Source organism: Ornithodoros turicata, chromosome 1 (genome assembly GCF_037126465.1).
Source record: "Ornithodoros turicata isolate Travis chromosome 1, ASM3712646v1, whole genome shotgun sequence".
Taxonomy (NCBI): domain Eukaryota; kingdom Metazoa; phylum Arthropoda; class Arachnida; order Ixodida; family Argasidae; genus Ornithodoros; species Ornithodoros turicata.
In genome coordinates this window covers 10,514,930-10,540,016 of record NC_088201.1, presented here as the reverse complement: position 1 = coordinate 10,540,016, position 25,087 = coordinate 10,514,930, and the positions used below count along the sequence as shown (strand labels likewise).

Here is a 25,087-nt window from a genome sequence, read left to right as displayed (position 1 = left end):
TAAAAAATCCAAACTATCAATAAAACATGCATAACCCAACAAAAACGGGGATATGGACTAGCAAAACAACACGACATGCATAGCCCTGCTTGGTTTGTGCTATGTTGCTTTTGTTCCTCTTTCCACGTAAATGTTACATAAAGGTGTCTGCATGAAAAGTAAAGCACAGTTGTTAGTGGAGCTTGTATATGAGACTTCTTTACTTTTCCGTCCACGTTGTATGCTCTGGAAGCACCTCTCTTATTCTTCTACGTCCGCCGTACATTATTTCTCTGCCAAAATTGCAGACCGAGGATTGGCCAGATGTGAAATTGTTTTGATAACCCTGCAACAAGATCGGCGAGACTGGTCTGAAAAAGGCTGCATAAGAATGAAGAAACAAAAGACTTCGGAATTGGGACATATGATATATGGTACGTCTAGCGAAATTGAAAATGCCTTGCCTGTTTTCGTTACCACCGAAGCGAAACGCTTCATATGTGCAGCGTAGAGTTCGGACCGCTAACATCGCATAGGAAATGGCTCACTTTGAACGCAGCCCCCGATAATTTATCGGACAAATAAACGTTGTCGAGAACGAAGTCGTCGTTGTCGTCGAAGCAACTACGTATATGCGTGGAAGCGCAGCTTTCTTAGTAAAACAACAATAATAAACAATCTCTTGTGAAAAAACAACTTCTCTTTCAGACAATGAAGACACAAAGTCCACTTCGGCGAGAAGATTGCTTTTTTAAATGCAGTGTTTTGAAGCACGCTCTTGTCTGTCGCTCCACTCATGCAAACGCAACAGGCTTTTCATGCCTCCCCCCCTCCCCGCATTATCCCGTCGTTACAATTTAATATCCTCGATTTCGATCCAATCAGAAGCTGTCAGGACAGCCATCAAATTTCCGCGTGCAGCTTATGAACTAAGGAAAGCCCGAACACTTTTTGTCAGGCACAAACAATAAATCAATCATGCAGAAACGTCATCAGAGAAAATATACTTTTCAAGCGGAATACCATCCTATTGTTTATCGATACATCAAGGGAGGTCGACAAAACGAAGGTTTAAAAAGCAGGGCTGGTGAACGTTATTCAGCCCTGAATGCACATCGATGCCAAGAAGGCGGTCGTTAAACTCGAGTTTACTGGTGTCGAACGGTCCAAGAACAATGTTTTCACTTTCACGGTGTGACGCACCGGAAGAAATCTTCCTGTGCAAGATGAATACATCAAACTCCTATTTTAAAATATGTTATTTATTTGCGTGTCTTAGGAGGTTGCTAAAACGTCAATGATCGCACGCGTCCATTATACATGGGGCTTTTTAAGCGATATTTAAAGTGCGAAGCGGGATCAATGGGATTTTTGTGCTTTGCATTCTGTGGCACGTAATGTGGAAGTCCTACGGTGCAGACGACGTATGTCGCACGTTGTACGTGTACATAGCAAGTCCGGGGAAAGTTGCAGACTAATGAAGATAGCCGCCCGCAGAATGCGCTTATGTCGTTCGTAAAAAGAAAAGAAGAAAAAGAAAAGAAGGGAAAGAGAAGAAAATCGGTTCACCATTACGTTAAGCGAATTACGTTATGCGCTTTTTCTTTTACCAGTCATATACCAACGGCAAAAAAAAGGTGCCTCAAGTCAGACATCCACTCGTCCGGACGTTTAATTAATGCGACAGATATTAGAGGACTGGTTGTTATACTGAGGTTTATTACTATTACCAGTGCATGCATATGTTGACATTAAGTGGTCAACTTAATGACTTGTCGTCACTTTATGTGTTGTTCAGAATATTTTATTAACATAATTATCTAATTACACAAGTAACTGCTCAGATTACACTTTGCTTTTAACTAATACAATAACAACGTAGGAAGGGAGTTGCCTCAGGAGAGAAGCGGCCGATATTTCGAACAGAGACTGTTCTTCTTCTGGGCCCCAGAAGAAGAACAGTCTCTGTTCGAAATGTCGGCGACTTCTGTCCTGAGGCAACTCCCTTCCTACATCTCTACCGGTTCGCTGGATTTCTACCCATCTACAATAACAACGTAGATGTTCTGCGTGGAAACTATCGTTACAAGAATGTCAAACTGCTAAAAACTGCTTCATGTGTTCGCTACTGTTGTTGCACAAAATTGCGCTCGGCGAAAATAGTCATTGTGATATATCACGTTGTAGCACAGAATATGTCCTCTCCTGCCCCAGCCGTCACTGATATCCTCCATCAAGTTCACCGTCTAAGCGACCACGGTCATCATATTTCCCTGCTGTGTGTTCCGGGTAACTGCGGTTTGAGCGGAAGCGAAGAGGCCGACAGAGCGTCGACAGTGTCGTCGAAAGGAGACAGGAGATATAACTTCTGACTGTACTCATCCAGCCACACTAACTCGCCAGCAGTGGGACCGGGACATCACTGACAGGTCTCTCATGTATTCGGTGGATCCGAATTTGTCTTTCTCAGTTCCAGACCGCTTACCACGCTATTTTACGTCCGTCTTGTACGGGCTTCGTCTCATGTAGCCTTCACTCCGGATAGGAGTACCGGATCGGATACTGTGACAGCAGCCCATGTTCCAAATGTGGCATCGTAGCGAACATTGAGCACGTCGTAACGGAATGTGACATCTGCGAAACGGAGAGGCCGCAGCTCTGTGCTCAGTTGAGTGCTGCTGGCAGTCAGACATTCAACCTGGCTGCAATTCTTGGCCCATGTCAGAGCCACGTGCAAAACCGTCGATGTCTTCTGATGTTCTTGGAGTTCCTCTTGTCTCGGTTTGCTCCAGACGCTGTAGAGTCATACTCTATATCTCAATGACCATTGGTGCTTCTTTCATGTGTGTTTTTTTCTTCTTCTTCGTTTTTGCGGCGTAGCGCAGCCAGTGGAGGACAGCTCAATTGTTGTGCTTGTAAATAACTCTAACTTCATTATTATATCTCACATCTAATGTTTCGCGTGTAATGGGGTAGTGACCGTAGTGTACCCCTCTCCAGCGGTGAATCACCCTATGTCATAGTCACGATTTATTTGTTGCTGTTGTCCTCTCCCGACTTCTGCTTAAGGTTCACAGTGCTAGGCTTTTTCGAAAACGGCTAACGTATTAAGCGCTGTTCCTTATTTAGACTTAAAGTCTGCTTATCAAAACTGTAATGTGTCACGATAATTGAAAGGTACTCTATATAGTTTCATACATATCAGACACTGGAACACGCTGTGTCTTTGACACGTTTTACACGGGTATCATTGCTCGAGATAGAACTAGGAATAGCGTATAAAAGATTGACTTTACATCCAGATAAGTACAATTCCTTGCATGCTTCATACATGTTGTAAGTAATTATAGTAAGGAGAAACTGCGTATTTCTAATGTTTCTAAGTCTTAGGGGTAGCTTCCGCGATGACACTGAACAAACGAAAGTACTTAGAAGAAACAAAGAGATTTCGAGGAACACTTCACGGATGAGGTTGGTGATGTTGGTGATGTGATAAAAAACAAAATGGGGATGTGAGTTACGACGAAGGTTAACTGTCTAGCCCCTGTACGCTTGTGAACTGTCTACCCCCTGTGTGAAAACCCAGTAGACAAAGCCAGAACTAAGGGTACATTTGTGGAGAGGTCAAGAGCCTCCCCCTCCCACCCACCCCACCTAAAAAAAAAATGAAAATAAAAAGAACAAGAAAAAAAATTGACCGGCGACAAAATCCGCGACCGGCGACGAATCTGGCGACATAATCAAAGCAGCAGGGGACTAATACCCCTGTCACACGGGCCGTCTTCAATGAAATATTGAAACCAATGACCATTGAAAATGCGTGTAGTGACACCAAGCGTGTGACGTGTCAACTTCCCAAAGAGTATTGGATTCAGTGTTCCCCGACAGGTTGACACGTTACACGCAAGGTGCACTACACGCATTTTCAATGACGTTTGGTTTCAATGATCATTGAAGACTGCCCGTGGGACAGGGGTATTACACGCGCGTCCGTCGGAAACAGTACTTAGAGGTTTCTAGTACTGCGTTCGTACGAGGAAGCAGCGGGCGCACACACTGCATGCGCCGAAAGTGGCTTGGCGTTTAGCGCGTGCGCAACGTGAATACACTAGTGGGTTTTAGTGTATCGTACGCTGGGTCGCTTTTGCGTACGTAAAGGATAGCGTCGGTGGTTCTGCGCACGCGCAATACATAAACAGAGCTTTGCGCGTTGCGCAGGACCACCACGCTATTCCTTACGTACGCAAAGGCGACAGCGTACGATATACTAAAACTTACTACTATTTCTTGCGTACGCTACAACTAAAACTCTCCAATATCTATCAAGACGGCTTAGAGTCTCTCGCTACGCAGGAGCAGTAAAGGAGCAGTAAAGGAGGAGGCGCAATGAATTATTCTTTTGTGAAGACACAAACCATTAATTGACGCCCAAATTTATCCTAAAATACAAACTTGAACATTTTCGGACTGCGCAACCAATCCGCTGCATTGATCATTGAATTGCATCGTCGTTGCGCAACGATAAATACTAAAAAAAAGAAAAGAGAGAGAGTCGCGAAAGAACAGCATGCTGCTTGTATTCGATATTGGTCGATGCATGTGGCCACAAACCGGGAGCATTACAGAAGCAGTAGACGTCCCTAAGTAGCCGCATGCGAAGATGTGAGAAGGTAAAGTCATCCGTCAAACCTTTCGTCGGAGACAAGGATGACAAACACTGACATGATTTATAAAACGTTAAGGATGTAATACGCTATTAATTTTCTTCCACAATTCATCGGGTCTGTTAAGATTGTCAAAGAGATTCGTATAGTAATTACTCTTGGAATCCTTTATTTTCTCGGTTGTGTTGCTACGCAATTTCCTGTAATTTTTTAGATCATTCGAACTTCTACTTTTCAGGATAGCCCTGTACATTTTGTACTTACATCGTATGTTCATTAATTATTTCGTCATCCAAGGCTTTCGATAAGTGATTCTTTGGTCGCTTTAATTGTCTATAAGGAAAGAACTCACAATAGACTCTTTTGAGGATACAGAGAAACTTCTCATACGCGGGATTCACGCCGCATTCATTAAGTACACAGTTGCATTCTACATTTACCAAGGCCATGCGAAATCTGTTCAGGTTGCTTTCAGTGCAATTACGAACACTGCTGGGTACATACTTTGTCTTTCCTTTCTTTGAAGGTGGTTTGCTTGCCAGATTGCGTACCAGAATATGTAGTCACCACCACTAATAGTATCAGTTTCGAATATCCAAGAGGAAACGCCAGTTTCGTTGAAGTGAGTTATAAATAAATCAAGCATAGACTCGGTTGAGCTTGTTACTCTTGCTGATTGTCGCACCTGATTCCTAATACCGTAACAATCAAGCAACACATAAAAACTTCGATGGTTCTTAAAAAGCTCAAGCACATTTAGAATGAAGCCGCCACCTAAGGCAAGGGGAAACTTATGTACCGTCACAAAGTTCAAAAGCTCTCAAGAAACAGGAAGAAACTATATTCAGTTCACCATTGTGGCAACCTATGACAAACACAAGTTAGTACCTTGTAATTATGGGTGACAACAGAAAACTCTTCTACCAATTCACACTGTAATTCGTTTACAGTTAACATAGCAATGCCACCGCCTCGGTGGATACATCGATCCATGAAGACGTTGTCGTATCCGTAAGGTGCGAACATTTCTACATCACCGGCATGTCATGTTTCACTTAACATCATCACATCAAAATTCACCTTTAAACCAGAAAGAAAGCGTTATAGGAGTTCGATTTTTTTTGCAGGAGGCCGAGCGTGTGTTCATTTTTTTTTCTCTGTTAGATTACTTGCAAATTTATTATGTATTATTTATTATGTATTAAGTATGTTCGGGTTGTTTATTGGTGTACTAACTCTTTTGTATTATGTCCTCTTTTTCCTCTTTCTATTTTTATCTTCACTTTCATCATGTAAATGTTCTGCATTTTATTTATATCTTATATACTGTATTGATTTCTCAATTGTAGCTGTATCTATACTGTAATTCTTTTCCTGTTGTCTGTGTACTGCAACTAACTGTTTCCCCCCCCCCCCCCATGTAATGCCCGTAAGGGCCCTTGGGGTAAAATAAATAAATAAATAAATAAATAAATATGAATACATCTCGAATAATTGTTTTCATGAGCACCCAAACAGGATTCAGCAGGTGTAATGAAATATTTGTTGGGTGAAAAGGAAGACACGGAAAGCATCTTTCTTTTGCCCTTTTCTCCCGCATTCCAAAGTAAATACCATCAGCGCTGTCTCAGTGAAACACAGCCTGTGCTCTGGGACAATAAAGAGAAGAGCACGCGTGCAATGCGCATTCTATTCGCCGGTGCTCGCCCGCCATTCCCCTGATCGGACTACTAATAAGACTAAATTCCAGCCATTTCATCCAACTTCTCTTCATCGTATACTCGGTCCATTGCTCAGGAGCGGTCGTTTCATTCGTCACATCCGTGCACAAGGCACAAAAATACATGTCCTCATTTTATCGCCGAAGCAGCGTTGTCACGTGTTGTTCTAACCTTGCTTCGTACAGAGGTATCTTAGCCCATTGCCCCTGAAGCCGTATGGCTACACGGTCAATACACGAAGCTTTATTAGCTGAGGCTGGTTCCACGTTTGTGAGATGTTTTGCACACACACACACATGCATTCATTGGATGGTAATGGGGGTGGGCGATTCACCGCCGCTGAGGCGGTACACTGCCCTATTTCGCTTTGGGAGAGGCTGAAGGGATGGTGATGATGGGGGCTTTCAAAGAGCCGTCGCCAGACCGGTGGAGCACAAGTACTCTAGATGTTTTGCAGTGTGTTTATAAGCAAGCGTAAATTCTGGAACCACTAGGTGGAGCTCGGCTTGTGGCACTTTCCACTCTAGCTCTATGTGGTACCGCTGTCGCTGGGTTTCGTCTTTTTCCTCGGAACAGTTTGCTGGCGACATTTTTTGAAGGTCCTTACTCGGGACTGTGGGGATCATGTTGCGTATTGGGTTAGTTCAGAAACTGTTAGAGTCCTTGTATGTCCTGCTACGTACATGGTCTGAGGACAGGAGTTTTCTTGGTAGAAGTTAGGGTAGCAGGAAGAGTGGTTGTAGCCGTCACTGTTTTATACACTCCTCTACTATGTGAGACAATAAAAAGGCCGCGATGAGTAACGTCTTATTACCGCAGCATCGGACTAGGCTTACACCTCACCCAGAGGGTAGCTTTAAATTTTACAGAATTGAACAACGAATGATGTTGAGCATAAAAGAATTAGGCAAGCGAGCTGGAGAAAATTTGACATGGGCAACATATTCATGATTTTGGGATGAAGACAAGGACGAACAAACAAACGTACAACAGAACGACAAACAAACAACACAGGACAAGTCCTGTGTTGTACGTTTATTTGTTCGTCCTCCTGTCTTCGCCCCCGCATCGTGGATATGTTGGCCACGTTAAATTACGAAGCACCAAGAACGAAATAATGCTAACAAAACACTTCAGGTATCAATCAAGCCGTCGTGGTTTTGCGTAAGTCTTCTACACATTTGGGTGAAGCACGGCATAAGACATTAAATGCTACAAACGCACACAGGGTGTAATAGATTCACCTGCCGGTTTTAGTAAAAATAATTTTACCGCATGACTTTGGCGTTCAGCACAATGGATTCTTAATGTAGCCATCAATATATCAGTCTATCAAGCTCGCTAGATAGATAAATTTGTGCCCTTTATATTCACGTCAGCTGCAGACAAATGTAGACAAATGTATCTAGGGGGAGGGGGGGGGGGGGGCTTGGTCTCCATTTGTACTCGCATCACATGCGTAGAGTTCGGCCAACGTGCCGCTATTTTTCTTCTTTCAACCTATAACCAACCCAGTCACGTCACATGCAGTTTCACTTCACTTATAGAATGCGCCTGCGAGCGATACCTTCGTAGCCCTCCCTTTGCGTGTCCATAATCCATCCACAGACGCCATCTACCAGTTATACGCAAAGACAGTATATACCGTCCATCTCGTCTTGTCCATTGTCGTCGTCGCAACACAATCATTCTTTACAAGACCTCCCAGGTTGCTAGATGGTATTCAGCTGTTGTACCTCTTTCCAATCTAAATCATCAGTTTCTCTTTCGGACTGCTGAGCTGCGCACGCCTTGACGACCACCCATCCAAGTTTTCGCCCATCTTGCTGTTTTCTATGTTACTGTTTCTTTCTTCGTCCGAGAGCCCGCGCTCGCTTTATTCCCGCGGTCCGCAACAACCCTGGTGCGCGGCCAAAGATTGCGCCTGGAGGCCCGACAATGCCGTCCTAAATTAGTTTTTCGGGTGACGTTTTCTTTTTTAGCGGGCGCGATCGCTGCTCGCGAGGCCAATGAAACCGGCGACATACAGTGACGCTAATGAAGGTCGTGGCGATGCTGCTTTCACCGAGACTCATTCATTGTTCGAGATCCCCTTTTTTTCCCAGCTGCCCTTGATTTAGTCTTGTGTTCGATTTCTTCGTGCTGTTTCCCAAACTTCCGAGAGTTTTTTGCTTTCTTTTCCCACTCTCGCGGGACATCGCCTGAGAAAGGTTTGTGCAGCACGAGGAGTCACAGTGGCACTGAGAAGACAATGTCAGAGACACCGATTCTGTTCAGAAAGAAATGTTATGGACGGTAGCCTGCTGGGGATTAGCTGTGCCAAGAAGAAGAACACACGTAAACATGAGCTTCATTTCGCTGAACAATGGAGTGAACGTGAGTGGGATGACCATAGTCAAAGTGACCAAGAGAGTGTTTTCCGGTGTGCATCTCCGCTTGTAGTCCTTACAAGCGGGCATTACAATCGATACCTGGGTCTGCACCAAATTCCACATGCTACAAGACTGCAGGTTTTCTTTTTTTTTTTCTTTTTTTCAAATATCGAATGTATTTGTGTTACGTATCCATATATACACAGATACGAAGGCGTGAAGGAGCCTGTGGGAATGAGCTTTTAGTCCTTGCTGTCACATGACTCTTTAATTATTGCGTGTTTACAATCCCCCATTTGATACTGGTTGAATTCATATCCTTCCTTTCTTCTTCTCTCATCTAATCTAATGTCCCCTTTTCTTTTTCTTTTTTGTTGTCTTTGAAAGCCGTCAGTGTAGGTTTCTGCATTCAATACTCGATGCACAAATAAGTATTTTTTTTCCTATATCATGGTCGTCAATCAATCAAAATAGGTTTTATAGCTTCACGTTACTCGCCTTACTATGAGGTTCCAAAGTCAGTGCAACTGCAAAGTGCAGTGCAATTAGAGCACGAGATTTCTCCACGTACTTTTTGTGGTGCGCGCCAATAATAACGCAAAACTGTTTAGCTTGTGCTGCCATCGAATTAGTGTGTGTTGAGTACAGCTTGTGCATTACGTTCATAATACATTTTCTCCTAACAGCTGGTGCTGGTGGCACGATTGTGTAGAACATTGTACGGAATCAGAGAGTACGGTGTCCCAATTAATCAGACTGTTGGAAAGATAGATAATTCGTTAAAGCTACCAACGACAGTTTTTTTTTTTTTGTGCCTGTGTGTATAATTACGCGCCTATTTTAGACTTCGCGACTTTGGGCGACTTTTTGCCCAAATTTGGCGACGCATTTAGCGACTTTACTACTTATACTAAGTGAAAATTTCGTGTGCCCGACAAGTGCAAAACCGTATGAAAATAATGTCTGTCAGTGCTGCTTTTAGAAAATGCTGTGAGGGTAATATCGGGCTTAGTGCTAAGTAAACTAGTCCAGCGACAGGTTTTAACCCTGACTTCGCAAAATGCAGTGGGCGCGCAGGCGGTTGTTTGTGGCATATGACTGTGGTTGTTTCGCTTGGAGCTGCGATTTTTTTCCCTCGATAGTATGCATCAAGAGCTAGTATATGGTGAGACGCTGGGAAGGTTATCCGTATATTCTGTCGGATGTCTCATTCGCGTAATCCTGCCAGTAATGGAAATTTGCTGGGTAGGTGAACCTCCGATGGGTCTCATTGTATTTCATATCCCAGGGAGCGGTCCTGCTTTGTGTATGTGAGGTGGTGTTCTACCATCTAGTATTCCCTGTACGGGTAACGAGCACCGGAACGTTTTTTTTATCCACCCCCGTTACTTCCTCTTTTCTTGGAAAATCAGTACCACACAATGCAGACTAAAAATTTTGCGTGAAATACCTCCAAACAACAACAAAAAAAAGCAAGCTGTGGCCAAGGCCTATAAAGGGCCAAAACAATTGACAGAATCTAAGGCTGTCATTCCCACAAGCCACCACCAAGGAAAGACGTATCGAAGCTGTTTTTTTTAGCAGCTGTCGCACGATGCATTCCTTTATAAAAGGTTCGAAAATAAAATTGTGATTTGCTATGGGGCAGCGTGTTGCACTCCTAGAGTGGAAAACCTCCCCACTTCATCATCAGAATATATCTGTTGCTGTTGTTGTTGTTGTTGTTGTGATTTGAAAAATACAACGCTTATTAGCATTCACTGTTTCATACAGTCGAAACTATCAAAATAAATTATGAAACTGTCAGAGTGGGCTCATAATGGCGCAGGTGGTAAAATAGAACGGGATGAGCAAATGTCCGGTATCAGCTCTAGATTGGTGAGCAACATCCGGTGAGCCATTCTTCGCTCCCCGTTAAAAAGTGTGAGCATCTGCGCTTCACGTTCCTTGGTGACCTGCTTTAGGATTGATGACGCTTTGATCACCTAAACTGCCATCTCCATCATCATTATCATCGCTCATTCTCTACAATTAGCACTCGGGGCAGCTCCCAACCTGGTGGTGGGTATCAGCCCCATCTCATCACCGTCTCGTTATGTGTGTGTGTGTGTGTGGTTGACGCACGTTTTACGGTTCCACTCAAGGCGATCATTCAACGACAGAACCATTTGCTTCTAAAGCGTTGGAGCTTTCCATTACTGATTATTCAGTCGTGCAGTTACCGGAAGCAATCACCGCAGTGATCGAAATAGAAGCGGTACAGATAAGGGCAATCCGTTTTGTTAATAACGAATATTTACGTTCTGGTTCTCCGCCTTTAATGTTACAATTACAAGAAAGGCTGCATTTACAGGATGAGTGTAATCGTCTATTTTGTTCTCCAATGATAAAGTATGTACTCGAAGGCCTGGTATCCGCTGTTGCGCAGTAGGTGTTAATATAGATTATAAACCAATATATGCAAACGGGTTAACAATTCACCTTCAATAAAAGCCGCCATAAATACAAAGATGAAGAGAAGCTTCCAGAGCGACACCTTCTTGACGTCTTCTATAGCGCGTGTTCCCATCGAAGAAAAAAATAAAACCCAAACAAAAGTTATCGTGGAGCCATGTATTTCGCTAAAAACGCCTCAAACACGATTTTCGATAGCAGGTCGCCATTTTCCCTGTGATGGTTATTTATAATACGAAGCTCGCTACCTCTCGAATTTTTAAAACGAATCTCTCTTAAAAAAATATGTACATGGGCATCGTTGATCCATGTCGCAGTATACACACGCATCAATGTGAAACGAGTTTTTCTCCTTTGTGCAGATTGGGGCCCCTGGATCAACAAAGCAAGCCGGTGTCAACACAACGAGATCAAAGTCAGTCTTCATTGTGCATGCTCGAGAGCACTCCTCGGAGGCCTTTCGTAAAGTGAGTCATCTTGCGATAGAAAAATTCCTACAAGTGTTATTGTGATGCGTGAAATACTCAGCAAGTTGCCCGCTTAGTTAAGTCCGAAAATCGGGACGTCCGTCACTGGTTCCTGTTCTTAGATTACTTACCTAGATTAGATTAGATTACTTGGGAAGTTGGTCTACGCGTACAGGTTAACCAGCAGCTGGTATAGGACCAGCTCTGAATAGCGAGATTTCATCTGGTGGAGCGATCTCCGCTACTGGCTACATATCACTAGCCACTAACAAAAATGATTTAACAGCAATTTATCAATCAATGTACCTGTTTGTTGACGGAGGGGTGGACTGCACGCTCCTCTTCTTCGTCTCACGGGTAACTCAAGTATCAGGGCTTTGTTAGGCAGCTCTGGTAATGACATAAAACACATGGACCAGTAAAACTCTTCGAGTTGTCTTTAGTGTCTCTCACTTTTTATTCAACATCATACTCCGAGCCCGCAAGCTCGGAACCCTTAGACAACTTCGCCGACAGTTGAAAAAGCATTATTATTTTTTTTTTTTGCGAAGTTAATATATTTCTTAGCGAACCGTTGCTATCCCGGAATATCGTTGTCCTTGTCGGTGGATTATCTATCTGTGCACGACTATGACATTTCTACACAATAATATTGATGAAGCCGTTGTGACGTCTTGCACCTAATCCACAGTGTATTGATCTCTCGGACTTTCTCGGATGAACAGCGCTATCCCTCACTGCACGTAAATATTTAACCGCTCTCCTTTCTGGTAACTCATTGGAGGTGGCGATATCCGCATTCCCTACATCGTATACAAACACCACTGTGCATGAAATATTGAGCGGGACTGCATCAGGCAGCTAGGGTGGCGGTGCTTCTTCATTACCTTTGAAGGAGAGCTGAGTTATAATTCATCAACTCCCACCATTAGGAAGAGTAAAAGTTGGCAAAAAATGAAGTACAGGGAAAAGAAATGCGCATCCTGACACATTAGCAAATCGCATATACCGTGGATGGATATATTTTACGGACACATGCATGCTCCCAAACCCGAGGCACTGCACGCTACCCCTTCCCAAGAGGGACTTCAAAAGGCCGAAAAATCATAACGCCGAACTATCAGAAGGCCGAATGCCAAAAGGCCGAAAAATCATAACGCCGAACTATCATAAGGCCAAAAGAGAAAAGACCGAAAAATCATAACGCCGAACTGTCAGAAGGCCGAAAAGGCCGAAAATCAGAAGGCCGGAAATGGAAAGGCTAAAGAGAGAGAAGACCTAGCGTGAACACCACAGTGAATGCCCACTGAACGGGATTGTTAGTTTCATAAGATTATGAAAAAGTTTCGGGGCTCTTGTATTAGAAATCTAATCATTGGAATGCACGGCATTTGGTGCTCGCAAAGAGACTGGCTAAAAAAAAAAAAAAAAAGAAGAAAAGATCTACAACATGTTTACTACAAAAAGAAAGTGCCTAGTGGGTGAATGCCACTGAATGACTTGTATCACCGACTGAATGAATTGTAGAGGAGACGGTGTTTCTCTGCATCTGGGGACCCGAACGTGATTTGAACAAGCAACCATCTGAACGGTTTGCCCTACAGAATAAACTTGTTCTTCTACTCCTAACATAAATTCTCACCCCCCCCCCCTCCCTCAAAAATACTTCTCATGAGCTCTACTCGCAAGTTCGCTATTCACTATGCACATGTTCACATCCACATTCGGGAGACGAGTTCAATTTCTCCGCTTTTTTTTCCTTACAAACAAACAAACAGAATAAACTTAACAACAACAACAATAGATGATGACGATGAGTTGGGGTGTTTCACCGCGGTGGTGCGGTACCCTACCCCATTGCACGTGGAACATTATATGAAGGAAGGATGAAAATACAAGAAAGAAGTAGAGGGCGTCTGGAGCAATCCAGTGGACGACAGGAAGTCCATGAACAGGTGAAGAACCCGACGATGGAGCAAAGGATCTTCATAGGGGCCAATGAGTGCAGCTAAACTGAAACGTCTCTTGCTGATACGGGCAAGCTCATCACACACTATCCGCCTTTGCGGGCAGTAGAGTGCACATTCCATAAGAATGTGCTGGGTGTTCGCCACGACACCGCAGGTGGAACAGTCTCGTGTCGCAGCATGTGATCATAAAATCATGGTTCCGTGATGTTACACGTAACGGGGGTATATGTTTATTCCCCTCCCCCCTTACACGTAAGGTTTGTCTGCGCAGTGTGGCGATACGTTGCACGTACCGCAGGGTAGGACTGCGGATCACGCACTGATCATGCACTTGAATTGTGGGGTGAAAGCCACGTTGAGGCGGAGTCTACGCAGGAGGGAGGTAAAATGGTATAATAAACGGGCAGGGAAAGAAAACGGAAGTAAACTTAAGCCCAGTTAATAGTTAATTTGCCCCTACATGGGATCTCCTATGACAAGATCTGTAGTTTTCTTTCTTTTCTTTTTTCTTTTTTTTTTTTCGCTTCGCCCGCAACTTTTTGTACCGTTCTATTTCGAGAACCGTATAATGACCACACTTGTCCCCTGACACAGGAGGAGCACATATATCATTTCTTCCAGAATGGTCATTCACTTGTCCCATGTCATTCACTCGGGTTACTCACCCTACTTATCGAAAGGCCGAACAATTAGGTGCGGCTTTGAGTCAGAGCTGATGATAGGGAACTGGTTTCAGGAACGGCCTAGGTTGTAGCCGTTGTTGGAAATGGGATGAGAATGGGAAATGTCATCGGATAGCCCATAATTTTTCATTTTAACTTATTGCCATTGTGTACAATAAACATATACAATAACACAGTGGTTCATATGTCAACCTTTCCCTTAATCGAACCCTTACTTCCTAAACTCTTACTTACTAAACCCTTACTTCCTTTTCCTGTTTTCCCCCTAAGTGATCGAAAGTACGTTATTAACGCGAAGTTCGGTTAAATAATTTATTTGTTGTGTTTATTCACAACAAATATGTCCTACTTAATTTGTAGCGCTAATATTTTATCGCAGTTGGAATAGCAGTTTTCGTATCTTGGGTTCCTTATTTTTCGGTCTTTGGATAATTCGGTTTTCTGACTTTTCGGCCTTCTGATTGTTCGGCCTTCTCATTGTTCGGTGTTTTGATTTTTCGGCCTTCTGATAATTCTACCTTATGAGTTTCGACCTTATGATTGCCACCTGGTAATGTTCTTTGCTTATACCATACAGGAGAGCACTCGGATTGAATTTTTTAGAAAATATTATTATTAAAGCCAAATAGTCAGTAATGCATCTATTGTTTCATACAACAGGTGCTGTAAATTACGAAATAAACGTTGTGTACGTCCTGGACAAAAAGTTATGTATTTTTTGATTACCATAATGTAATACAGTGTATTATGTATTATTATACACATTTTCAAAAAATAGTCGTATTATAATACGAAAAAATTGTATTACCGCCCACCCCTGCACATGAAGGTCGCACATGATAAAAGATACAATCCACATTGCATCGATGTCTTTTGTCAACCCTGTCATGTAAAATTCATGGAACAAAGACACTTTACTGGAATCCACCATCGCGTTCAATGATGCAGGAGAGTCAGAACAGCAGACAGTCCTACAAAGTACAGCCCAAATTACATTATCAATATGGTGAGGTGTTAGCATTGTGTTGGCGGTCGTTTTCATATGGAAAGTTTGCCTTGCGCGGATCGGAAAGGCTGGATTAGGGACGGGGATTTCAGGACGACATATTGAGTCGAGTTCGGTTGGCGTAACGCTCTTTCCTATTTTGCTAAATCCTCCTGAGCGCCTGCCGCAGTTTCTACGGCTGTAGGCACCCTTGTAAAGCTGAAAATGATATAGTGTGCATTCAACGCGCAAAACGGAGGCAATCTGTTCCCTTGTTTGTTCTTTCCTGCCAAAGCACTGTCGCGCGCAACTGTTTCCTGGCCCTGTTTCGCAATAAACGCACGGGCTCTCGCAAAAGACCGTTGGTTTTCCTTTCAGTGCGTGTAAACAATAGGTTTGCGAAGCACGTACAGGGTATGTGCAGATAAACTATACCCACGTTTGCACTTACAACACATTGCCCCTGCCTATCGGATGAACTTCCGGTGGCGCATGAGGACAGCGTTATGCGATCAAAAAGCGACAAAAAATCGTGGCAACCAAACTCTGCGCAACAAAATATGCAGCCACGCAAACTTTGACGTCCGTGTAATTCGAATGGGGCATGATGGTCTCCTCACAGTTGCTTCCACGTACCGCTAGGTGTGCCCCCGGTGCAGAAACCGAAATGAAGTCTCAACGTTGCTTATTTCTGTCTTAAAATTGATAAAAAGAAAACAGTCCAGGGTAACACTTAGGAAGGACGGCACAAACACAGAACACAGTGCTGTGTTTGCGTCGTCCTTCCTGTTACCCTGCACTGTGGTTTGTATCCATTTTAAAATGAGGCACCCAACAGTCCAGCTTTTAACCCCTTCCAACTTATTTCTGTACCATTAGCGCCTCTAGCGGTACTCGCACACAGCTCTCCAGGCACCGCCATGCTGACATCGGTATAGCCTATTCGAAATGCACGAAGCGCAAAGTTTGCGTGGCTGTATTTTGTGTTGGACAGAGTGTGGTTACCACGATTATTTTGTTGGCCTTGATCGCATACAACAACAACGACAATTATAATTTGACGATGAAGTGAGGAGGTTTATCACTCTAGCAGTGGAACGCTACCCCATAGCTAGGGTATGGTGAATGGTAGTTCACCATAGCTAGGGGGTCTAATATGAGTGATGACGATGATAATCGGAGTGGCGATATCGATCCTGATCGTGATCGATACATGCGTCGTCGTGCGCTATCGGATATTTGTCGGGTAAGCAGGCATCGCGTTAGGTGCGTCACCTTGTATGTATATGTAAACATGCGTACAGTATTGCGAATTTGTTATCGTATTTAACTCAGCATACATTCGCACGTCAATAGGAATACCCTTTCAATATCTATTAGGGCCTCCCTTTACTATCAGAACCATCTGGTTAACGGCGAGGCATCGAGTCCACTGGATGGGATGAAGCGTACCAGATCGATGTTGCACCATGCCAACGTAACGGCATTCTGCAGATGCTGTTGGTCAGTCAAGACCGCGCGAGGACCTCTTGACCGCAAGAAAGCACTCGGTGACTGGCCAGCTGCATAACGACATGTGCGTATTTCAGTCTGTGATCTCCCTGCTTAGGAGTTTTGTGGAAGGGACATAGTTTTAGAATCCTTGGTAGCGAGACCACCCTAAGCGTGCTGGAGTAGCCGGCCCAATGTGTAAAGCTGGGCAAGCATCTCCATATTCTTTTAAAACCAACTAACCGCGAGGAGCGCGTTGTAATTTCTTCTCTCTCCCTCTCTTTAATTGTGATCTGGAGTATGAGTACCGAGTTCTAGGGCAGGCAGTCCCGAACTCGAGACTAACGGCCCGTTTTCGTTTTCACAATCAACCGTGGACGCTCGAGCCAGTGAAGTCATTAATCAATGCTATGACACCGGCCTGCACTTCCAACACACTCATCAACGCTGGATCATTAATTACTACTCGCAATCCCATTAGCACCACTTCCAACGAATCGCTACAACGATGAACGAAATTCCGCGCATGCGTCGGTACTCACACGTTCACTCACCGAGATACGCAATAGAAGGTGTCCTCACTTCTTGGTTTCATCAACTCTGCATACGGTCCCAGCAGGGCCATCAGACCGTGATACTACCGTACGTGCCTTTGTGGAGATACTGGATGCATACGTTGCGTTCATTACTGCTTCACGTGAGAGCACTTACATGTTGTCAAACGTAAAATGCGTCAAGCAAGAGTATATACGTTGAAGGTTCAGGTGCGTACCATTGTCTTATCAGTGTTCAGGTTCAGTTCCTTGGAAGCAGGATGAACCCGTCCAACAGCTCTCTCTCTCTCAGCACCAGAGTGGTTCATCCACTCGCACATATTCCATCCGAGGCCATTCGTGTCCATACACATTCGCGCATCAGCTACGTTATGCTGCGAGGGACAGCAATGACCGAAGCACATAAGATACCCTGAACCTCGTCAACATGTTGATTTTCTTGCCTGTTACCTTCCATTAGATTAGGCAACGTCTGATCACGATAGGGTTGGCGTAGAGATCCTTGAAACGGTATCCAATCAATTAGTCCGCCCACCCAGCCGCCAGTCGGGTACTGAGAAACGAGCAAGTTTGCAAGCCGCGAAAGAAGTGCTCACAGAAGGCGATCTAATAGACCCACCAGCAACAGACAGCTGCTTTCAAAATTTCGGGGCATGATTAATCGATTGATTATAAAAAGAAAAATGAGAAAATTGGCTCCGCATACATGGAGTCCAGCAACTCCATGGCACGTTCTCACTTAAAGACACTACAGGTGCACGTATACACTTGAAATAACACAAAAGAAAAATATAACGAAAAATGATGAAGGGGAAAGGGGAAGGAGTAGAAAAGAAACAAAAAAGAAAAGAGGAAACAAACAAGCCTGGAAACAAAGACCCCGAGGGAGAAAGCAACCTCCTATGAAAACAGTCACAAAACACCGCCAAAATTGTTTCAGGTACAGTTTCAACCAGACAGTCACAACACAGACAAGGCTGTCACATTAACAGTCACAAACATCGCCGAAATTGTTTCAGAAACAGTCACAACACAGACAAGGCTGTCACAGCAACAGTCATTCTCACTCACCACTCACTAGGTTACTAGGTCACTAGAGCCTGCAGTGCACTCCGACTTTGGTGTGCAGGCCAAGCACCCAGTATCAAAAGGGCGACGGTGCTGGGGGGGGGGGATATGTTTATTGAGAAAAAAAAAAACAACAACAAGGAATTACTGTGCTGGGCATCTTGCATATAGAGGCGTTGACTCAGCTGAGAATATCTAGGCCGGAAATCTGGCGCATATTCCCTATTGAGGGTGCTTTTTTGTTTTGATAGCGGCAAATGTTTGCGGTTTTAGCACTCGCGCTAGTATCGCACTTCTATCAGGAGTAAAGTGCCTGATGTTGACGCATGGACGTGGCTGCTTTTTGATAATACGTGCAAAGTTGTTTCATGAGCGAGTTTGAAAAATATTTTGTCCATCGCCTGGCTTGTTTCTGTTTGCATGACCAGTGTAGCGTGACATAGCCTACTTTGCTTTGCGTTTGTCCCCGAGTGTTCCGTTCCTAGAGTGGAAAACCTCCCCACTTCATCGTCAGAATATAATTTTTGTTGTTGTTGTCCTCGAGCTCCGTAATGGAAGTTTTGATTATGCGTGTCAACGTCAAAACACTGGATATTTGCTGTTGGAGAGCGGCCTAGACGGCCCAAAGCGATCGAGCACATGATCTGATGGTGGTGGTGATTACGGCGGTGCGCCGTTGTTGATCCCACGCACTCATGTTGGCAGCGTTACAACCAAGCCGAGATTAGATGGGCACATGATCTGCGTGCTACTCTAGACATTTCGTTTTAGTCCGTATCGAGCGGCGCGGATGACACCCATTGAGATATATCGCATGACCTTGCTTCGTGATGGATGTGCTTCATCTCAGACCAAAATGCAACATCTTCGATTTTTAAAAAAATGTACAGAAGCAAACAACATATTGCATTCTATCCACGGATACTCCTCCTACCAAGTTTAACGACTGGGTACATCCCTAGCTAACTGGTGGAGCTATTACTTCGGATGAAGAACTTTATGAAGCGATGAAAGCTTTGTGTACGCAAATGTGACGAAGGTGGAAAGTCCAAGGGTCCGACGAATAAGACGACGAACTGGGATGGCAGAGACGGGAAAGGAGTCGTCCTGTCGTCCCTCCTTTCCCTACGCAAACTTCTTCTTCTTCCGTAGACGCGAAGGGTGCGATATTCGAGCATGCCAGGGATGGTTTATGAGGAGGGGTTCTTAATGTTCTATAGGATAACCGCATGTAGACGTACTTCAACAACGCCTTCTCCACATGAGCCTCAAGTGTGACCTGACGAGCGTGAAAGCTGTTCGCTCATGCTTTTGTTAAGCGCGTTGTTCAACTATCAACTTCATTTGAAACTAAGGTGTGACAGGGCTTTCCCCTTCATTATTTTTTTTCTTTTTTGCAAATAGCAAGCCGGCGTGCTGCCCGGCTGACCTTTCCACCTTTGTATTTCCTTTTTCTTCTTTATTTCTGCCGATAAAACTCCCCTTCACTGAGCAGTTTCGGTGCACAAACGGGGCGTTGTATTGGCCTGCTGTTGGGGACACGGTTAGCTAATATCGCCCGTCAGTATTTTCCCATATTGCCTCGGTCGCGCTTGAAAGTGATGGTGTTTCAATATTGTTTTTGAAGGTTGACTATGTGCAACACGGGTTTATCACTCGAAAGAAATAGTCTCGCAGCTCCTGGAGATTTGAGATGCGACAAAACCACGGAGTGCTGATTATAGACAACCGTGTTCCCTACAGTACACTTCTAGTTGTGCTGTGGTCTTGTGTTACTTGGTTGCAAGGCTATACACGCTACAAAAAAAAAAAAAAAGGAAAGAAAGAAGAGAAACCGAACAAAAAATAGGCGAGCTGTTTTGCGCAGCATTTGGAAAACTCCATGTAGGAATATGTGCTTGTTGCAAGACGTGGTTGGCCTAATTTTCATTTCCACTGTGATCGTACCCCTTCGTACATCCTGTGCGGTTCGTAATCGACCATTTCTCCTCACAGCGACATGTGAGACATTTAGCTATGGCGTGACGTACACACTGAAGCCTACATAATGTGTAGCATATGTGTGGGGGCGGGGGGGGGGGGGGGCGTATGTTTATGTTTATGTATTACGAAAAAAAAAGGGAGGGGAAGATTAGTCAAAAACAGGGACAACGACTCAAGAAGACACACAAACAGAGGCTCCCCAAGTAACTAGAAATAATATTGACTAGAGTAGCTTGATGGGCTTGTTGGTACATGACTCAGAGAACAAGGAGCAGTCAAAAACAGGGACAACGACACAAGAAGACACAGAGAAGAAGACACAAGAAGAACAGGAGCCTCTGTTTGTGTGTCTTCTTGTGTCGTTGTCCCTGTTTTTGACTGCTCCTTGTTCTCTGAGTCGTGTACCAACAAGCCCATCAAGCTACTCTAGGGGAAGATTAACCTGCGTTACGGGCTTACGGCGGCTTGCTATCCACACCCCCCCCCCCCTCCCCAAAAGAAGAAGAAAAGAAAAGAAAGAAACGAATAAGAAGAAACAGTTCACCTAGAAGGCCACTGACCCGCAGGAACCGCCTTGGTCCCCTTACTACGCTGTGTGGGGTAGCAGCGTGGCTAGGGAAAAGTGTGATATCCTGAGGCGAGCGATGCGCGACCGCAGGAGAAGACGGTGTTGGCGGTAACGGGCGCGTGCAGTGGAGCAGAAGGTGTGGAATGTCCCCTCAACATGACACAGGCGGGGAGTTCGGTGATGAAAGGCGGCCCACGGAGCAGTGCAGTCCGCGCCACGTTCAGTCGAAGCCTGTGGAGCAAGGACAGATGGAGAGAGGACAGCAGGAAGGAGTGGAGGACAGGGGGGAGGGGGGTTAGTATGCGTCCCGGGCCGATTTCAGGAGGAACTGTGCCGACATTCGTCTGGACAGTCTTTGGAAAACCCATGGAAAACCTCAGACAGTACAAGCGGTGACAGGATTCGAACCCGTGTCACCTCCCGCAGTCACGGCGTGGAAAGCTATCATCCTAACTACTATGCCGCGGGAGCTGGTGGAACGGAAGTGACAGACTCAGCTGCACGGGACCGCCTGGCCGCAGAATCTGCGAGGGTATTCCCCAAGATACCAATGTGGCCCGGAACCCACTGGAGCCACACAGTGTTGTCTAGGGACGGCAGCTTGGCGTGCAGGCAAATGATCTGCGTATCAAACTGGGTGCCTTCGTACTGAAATTTGGCCCCGAAATCTCCTCTCATAGAAACGGCTTGATTTAGGAACTGCTTTTCGGAAATTTTTTCGCGGACCAATACTACTAGCACTGCTGCTCCGCAACCGTCATGCCGTATTCCAAGACACGGTCTAAGGCAGGCCGTGTTCAGAAAGGTGCTCTCACCCTAAAAGGATGAGCAGGCTCACTTTTGTCCCCCTCCGCCGCGTACGCGTATTTGAAGGGAAGACCGGAGGGAGGGAGAACTGCTTGATCATAAGCCGGAACGATTCGTTAAAGGGATGGCCAAGAACCGTTTCCAAGAAAGTAAGCCACATCATTCTCGTTGAAGAGCCTTCCGTAGTGAGATGCCTGGACTATCAGCGATACACTGAGAGAACCGAGCACGTAATAATGCCCTATGATTTCTCATTAGATAATAATAATAATAATAATAATAATAATAATAATAATAATAATAATAATAATAATAATAATAATAATAATAATAATAATAATAATAATAATAATAATAATAATAATAATAATAATAATAATAATAATAATAATAATAATAATAATAATAATAATAATAATAATAATAATAATAATAATAATAATAATAATAATAATAATAATAATAATTGGGGCTTTACGTCGCGAGACAACTCAGATCATGAGCGGGATTTCTCATCAGACATCTCATCTCATCATCATCATCTCATCATCAGAGATCTCATTAGACATCTGAACTGAGAGCGCAAGATACACGGACAAAGAACGGAGAAACAGACAGGACGGGTGCTAACTTCCAACTAAGTTTATTGAAGAAAATGAGTAAGAAGGCATAAACCCCATCACAGCACACGTGTCACATTCTGGGCGCACCGGTTCTGAGCACACCGGTTCTGAGGAAGATCAGTTCCTTTTCGGTTAGAGATACAGAAGGTGTGCTAACGCATACATCTTGATGGTTATTTATCTTTTCTGCTTCTATTATTTCCCTTGTTAGTCTTGTTTCTTGCGATGATATGGCAATCTCGATAGATGGGTTCACGTCCATGAGTGTTACAATGATAAGCAAACCACCCCTCTTTTTTCTTGTTGTTCACATGGTTCCGGTGTTCGCGCAAGCGATCATTGATACATCGCCCTGTTTGGCCTATATAACATTTTCCACAAGTGAGTGGTAGATAGGTGGTAGTGAGGGAAATAATAGAAGCAGAAAAGATAAATAACCATCAAGATGTATGCGTTAGCACACCTTCTGTATCTCTAACCGAAAGGGAACTGATCTTCCTCAGAACCGGTGTGCTCAGAACCGGTGCGTCCAGAATGTGACACGTGTGCTGTGAGGGGGTTTATGCTTTCTTACTCATTTTCTTCAATAAACTTAGTTGGAAGCTAGCGCCCGTCCTGTCTGTCTCTCCGTTCTTTGTCCGTGTATCTTGCGCTCTCAGTTCAGATGTCTCATTACCAACTAACCCAATCCTCGACCCTTTTCTCATTAGAGGTCGACCCTATACTCTTGTCGCGTTTATATAACTGATTGGCTGCATGTGCGTCTCATCGATCACTGTGAGTGACGATCAATCCACCGGCGAAATTCAGAATTATTCTGCGAAGGTTTTCGGTACAAAGTTTGTTGAATAGGTATAGATAGTCGGCGGGATTTCGAACTTTCCAGCGGTATAACGGAAGCAGCCTACGTTTACTCCGTGCAGTTCTTGCAAACATCTATGTATGTGAGGTGTTCTCAGCAGCGGCAGCGCGCCAGTGAGGAGCGTCACGGTCCGGGAAAAGCAATTCTTCCATGCGATTCTGGAGACATTAGGTGAAAAATACGACGCATATATTTTGAAGCATTTGAACTCTGGCTTTCTCGTTCGTTCATCTGTAACTTGCTGTTACCTAGGGCTGCCTCACTGCTGGTCGGTTGGCTCTTGTCTCTGATGCTTTTCCGTTGTGTATTTGTCGTCCGTTGTGCGCAATATATGTTCCCATGCTCATTACCCGATTTTCTATTGTTTTTTATTGAACTGGATGCAATATGTGTTGTTGCAGTATCTATTATCTGTGAGATATGTGCGCTAACAGCAAGGCACCTGCCTGCATTCTTCTTCACAAAGAGGATAGGTATTATTATATTAGTATCAGTAACATGGGGACATATGTCTAGGCATAGTACTTTGTGCGTCTGACTTGACACGTAAATCGCTCGGACACACTCCCAATGGCGCATGCTTAAGGCCTGTTCCGACATATAGCTGCGCGCTAATACAGAGCTACAAAACAGCACGCAAAAACAGCGCTCACTGTTATCGGACGGTTCACACTTGCAAAGCGGCGCAAGCGCTATAATTTAGTGGAAGTTATCGTTTCCGGTCTCTCCCAGCATGACGCCTCCAGAGTTCGACAGCGACGGAAAAATTCGATCAACTGACTGAACACCTTATCAAGAAGGACAATCAGAAAAATTATCAGGCATTTGGGATGACACACTCGCCGGTTCCAATGCGGTCGCCATGCCGTGAAATGCGGAAGCAAAACAGCTCCACGACTTTCGCGACGTCACCACTGAAGGGCCTCCTCATTGGCCAACACGAATGTAGTGCTAATATTAGCGCTGAAAAAGTTGACTGAAGCTCAACTCCGGCAAGCACTAATTTTTAGCGTTTCCGAGCACTACGAGGAGGAAAATATCGCCCTATTTTGTAGCGCTATATATCAAATCGCTATATGTCGGAACAGGCCTTTACTATGAGTATAAAGGCAGCTTTATAAGAGAAGCCACTCGAATTAGGCCCTCTGAGCCCTTGTCGGCTTCCTGGCGCGAAAGGTATAGGCGTGGCTGTTCAATGCTCTATCGAGGCCTTCGCACAACATAATGTCGGCTTAACTGCTGAGAGGCATGGCAACTTCGACGGCCTCCTACTAATCATTGTTGTACGGGTCTGCCACTCAAGAGCATTCTGGCACTCAAGGGCACTTAAACATGTAATTTCAAACAACAACAAAGAAGAAAGGGCGTTATTGTGCATTCTCTCTGGGTCGTTCTTGTACGCGATAGAATGTCCTGCTGGACGTATTCGTTGTTCATGTCCTGTTGGACATGAATTCGGCACGTTCGCTCAATTGAGCACTAATTACGAAGCTAGTAAAGTGCGGATGTAATTATGTGAACAGAACATATTCAACCATTTTATTTTTCTCGGTACGTGCAATGAAGCGAAGTACCCTCGTGCATTATAGATATGTCGGCGAGACTTTCTCAATAGGAGCCAGTGAGCGAGGGGGCTTCAAAGCAGCACGACGCCCCCTTTGGATGGCGCGTCTAATTAGCCTGCGGTTCTCTGTCCACTCGGGAAAGAGATTGGACAGTAAGGATAAGTGGGTGCAGGAAAGAGATGAAGAGATACGAAGCCCTATTTGCCAGACACCGCTCGCTTTTTCGAAACGTGGTATAAATCCAACTTTAAATCTCTCGCGAGGGGCGTGA

General features: G+C 44.5%; 1 protein-coding gene across 1 annotated transcript in view; it reads left to right on the top strand.

The window, feature by feature from the left end:
- LOC135396957 (neuropeptide Y receptor type 6-like) overlaps positions 1-25,087 on the top strand; it is a 477,468-nt gene that overhangs the window by 202,541 nt on the left and 249,840 nt on the right. The window contains exon 2 of the mRNA XM_064628224.1: positions 11,553-11,657. The gene's annotated coding sequence lies outside the window, so the exon portion shown is untranslated. The remainder of the gene's footprint in view (positions 1-11,552; positions 11,658-25,087) is intronic.